Below are 3,763 nucleotides of genomic sequence, written 5' to 3'. Positions count from 1 at the left end.
GGGGGCAGTGAGGGGAATCCACTGGCAGAGGATTTTCTGAGTCGGACGCACTTCCTTATCAGAGTCTATAGCCAAAGCAATCTCCGGTGATATCCAGGAGATCCAATCCGGACCAACACTCGTAAGAGATGCGGCAAACTCCTGCCCATGTTGGAATCCCACTCACTCAGTTCTCAGTGTGACGTGCTCTGGGGCTGAGTTTATGCTGTCCTGAAGAATTGTTTTTAAATCCCTCCACCTCTCCTGGCTACGGAACATCATCCAGGTCTGGAGCTGCTTGCTGATCCCAGGTTGCTGCAAAGAATTCAGGTGGAATCCCCTTGTAAATCGCTCCAGTTACTTGTTTCCGCACAGGAATGGGAAGAACCAAGATGGATTTCAAAGAGAAAGGTCTCAATCTGCTGTCTCTCTCCCTGCTTTACCCAAGGGTTGGCCTGAAACAGATCAATGAAGCTGAAGCCCACCCTTGGCCCATCTGCCAGGCTGAAACCTCAAGTCCTGCTGCTTCCCTCAGGACACAACCTTTCCTAACCCTTATACGATCTCAGATTCCTTTTTTCCCATGCTTCTCCTAAGCCCTAGGAAAGCTGGTGTCACTCCCATCCCATGTCTGGGTAGAGAAGTTCTTGAGAACATCCGAAGGACAAAACTCTCCCTCTTTTTCCTTATGTCCCTCCAGGCACGGGGAGAGGCTGAATGGAAAGGAGAAAAGTCCGAGGGCATATGGACGAGAGGCCCAAACTCCCCCTGTACTTTTCCTGTGAGCCTCTCCAGAATGTGGGCGGCAGATCTGAGAAGAACTGGAGTCCTCTTGATTGCATCGCTGGGGAAAGCAAAGCAGGAAGCCCCCAGTCAGATGTTAATTCATCTGTCCCGCTCCCCTCCCCACCTTTTAGCAGAGCTGGCGGGGGGTTGCAGATTTTCACAGAAGAGCTGCAGGCTGCTGCACAGATAAATCAACAGACAGAAGCACCTGCTCCTGGACTAGCAACTGGGTATGGGAGGCGCTCAGCCCAGCCCTGGGCTGCACCATGTGTTTAAAACGTGAACTGGGGCTGGGGAGGGGGGAACCAGAGAGGGGAGGGTGCAGGGAAAGGCGGGGGGAGGTTGTCTAAAAAAAGATGGAAACAGATGTAGCTGGAGCCAAGCTGCCTCTGATCTGCCCCGTCTGCTGGGGAGCTTACAGTCAGAGATGCTCAGCGAGTGGAAAGAAACCAGCGGGGCTCTGTGGATACACCGGCTGAGGATCTGGCCCTGAGCTCTGCGGGGCTCTTCTGAGTCTGAGGCTGGAATGCTTTGCAGCTATAGCTCCTCTTCTCCATGAGCTCTCGAAATCAGACCTCCCCTCATCTCCTCTTCCCCTGGAGCATCAGTCCTGGCAGCTCCGAAGCCCGAAACCCTGGGGCTAGATAATGAGGTGCAGAATTCTCGTTTGCTACAGCAAGGGTGTCTGGCCTGCCTGGGCACCCCGCAGCATGGCCTGAACTCCCAGAGCCACCCAGCCATCCGTAGTGCGCAGCCATGTGAAATGAGGGTCGAATGGCTGCTGCATCAACTGGGGCATGTTTTACACTCGCTTTGCACCCATGCCATTGGCTATACGGCAAGAGAGAATCGGGCCCCTGGTCTGGAGTCTGAACCCCACGACCACTGCCTCATAGCCTACATCTGTATTTGCAGGGAGGCGTGGCCTAGAGGGCTGAGCACAGAGTGGGCACTCAGGAGACCTGGGTTCTGGTCCTGTCTTTGCTGGGTGACCTGAAGGGGTGAAACTCTGTGCCTCAGTTTCCCCATGTGCCAAATTAGGATTGTGATGCTGCCTTCCATTGTGAAGTTCTTTGCAAGCTACTGAGAAGAGTTTGGTATTACAAGCTGGATGGTTAAGTGGGTAGGACACTGGCCCAGCACTCAGGAGATCTTGGGTCTATTCCTGGCTCTGACATGCTGTCACTTTTCTGTTCCCCGTTCTCCTGGGTTGCCTGTAATAACCTGATTGTCTAGTGTGAACGTTCAGAACAATGCCGTGATCACCGAGGGCGGAGTTTTCTAAACCTCTCCCGACCATCACCCCTCCCCAGTCACAGGAGACAATGATGTGTAGATGGAAAAGACCTAGTGGGGTCTTGGGGTCCCCCCAGGTGGGGTCTGTCCCTCAGTGGCACCTGTGACTTTTTATTCTACTTCAAGTGGGAGGGGAGGGGAAAAGAGCTTTAGTCGAGGAGCAAACCGTAGGGCCACTGTGCTTGTGGTATCCGGGCTTGAATTGCCCTTTGGTCTCCCCGCTGCCCTGCTCCCCCTTCTCACTCTCACATTCCCTCTCCTTTTTTAAAATCGCCCAGGCAAATGGCAGTGGGATGCCATGCTCAGCCCCGGCACTGAGTCCAGCTGTCGTCTCTCGGCAGGCCAGTGCCGATCGGTCAGAAAGCCTGACCCGTGGGCCTTTGCAGGCTGACGCTTTGGGGCTAGTTACCCTCTCCTTGTGCTGGGACCTGAGTTTGAAAGATGGAACCAACTCCCCAAAGGGGCTGTTCACTGGGGCCCTGGCCCTTGGGCTTCAAATAAGGAAGCCAAGGGAGCACACTGGATGCCTTTTAACCCCTTTGGCTACTAATCCGCCCCTCCACATGCTGCTTTTCCTGCTGCCTTGCCCCTCTCTCTCCTGAATTCTATGCAGAGCTTCTGAATCAAACAAAGCCCCGCCCTCCTTGCAATTTCCACCCAAAAGCAGAAATATCCCCCAGGCCCAGACCAAAGGTGATCTCCTGCCTTGCTTGAAATCCAGCTCAGGGATTTCCTGAAATCAGTCCCCAGCCTGTTCTTACCTCGACCCTCTTTAGCTAGGAGGGCAGCATACCTGGCACAGGGATTGGGTTTGCAAGGAGAATAGAGTCATAGAATATCAGGGTTGGAAGGCACCTCAGGAGATCATCTAGCCCGATCTAGGGAAAGCAGCGCTCCTGGTGAGGATGCGAGCCGCCGACAGAAGGAGAGCAGTGTAGACACGAAAGCCATAACATAGCTTGATTTAATTTTGTAGCATAAACATGCCCTGATTCTTGGGCCCAAGAAGCATGCAACGTAGGTAGGGCGAGCAAGCCAGGAGGCCTGTGCAGTGTGTGCAGAGCTCCACCCGGGGGCAGCAACGTCTAAAAAGTGGGGCAGGCTGCTCCGTTTGGCTTCTAAAGACTTTGGAAAAACTCTAGTTTTGCCATTTGTCCCCACGTGTCAGAACCACTCCTGGGGGATCTTTCCATTGGCTGCTGCGCCTTAACAGCCGGGGGTACAAAGCAGCGAGAACCGTCTCTTCCCTGATCACTCAATGACACTGTGCCTATAAGCTGGGGAGATGGAGGGTGCTGGGAAAGTGGGACAGGCCAGCCCCTTACTGGCCATTCTGGGAGAAGTAGGGTGACCAGATATCCCAATTTTATAGGGACAGTCCCAATATTTGGGGCTTTTTTTTAATATGGGCTCCTATTACCCCCTACTTCCTGTCCCGATTTTTCACACTTGCTATCTGGTCACCCTAGGGCAGGGGAAGGCAACCTATGGCACGAGTGCCGAAGGTGGCACACGAGCTGATTTTCTGCGGCATTCACACTGCCTGGGTCCTGGCCACTGGACCGAGGGGCTCTGCATTTTAATTTAATTTTAAATGAAGCTTCTTAAACATTTTAAAAACCTTATTTACTTTACATACAACAATAGTTTAGTTATATATTATAGACTTACAGAAAGAGACCTTTTAAAAACGTTAACATGT

Source organism: Gopherus flavomarginatus, chromosome 20 (assembly GCF_025201925.1).
Source record: "Gopherus flavomarginatus isolate rGopFla2 chromosome 20, rGopFla2.mat.asm, whole genome shotgun sequence".
In the NCBI taxonomy this organism is placed as follows: Eukaryota; Metazoa; Chordata; order Testudines; family Testudinidae; genus Gopherus; species Gopherus flavomarginatus.
Note: the sequence above shows the minus strand (reverse complement) of the source record.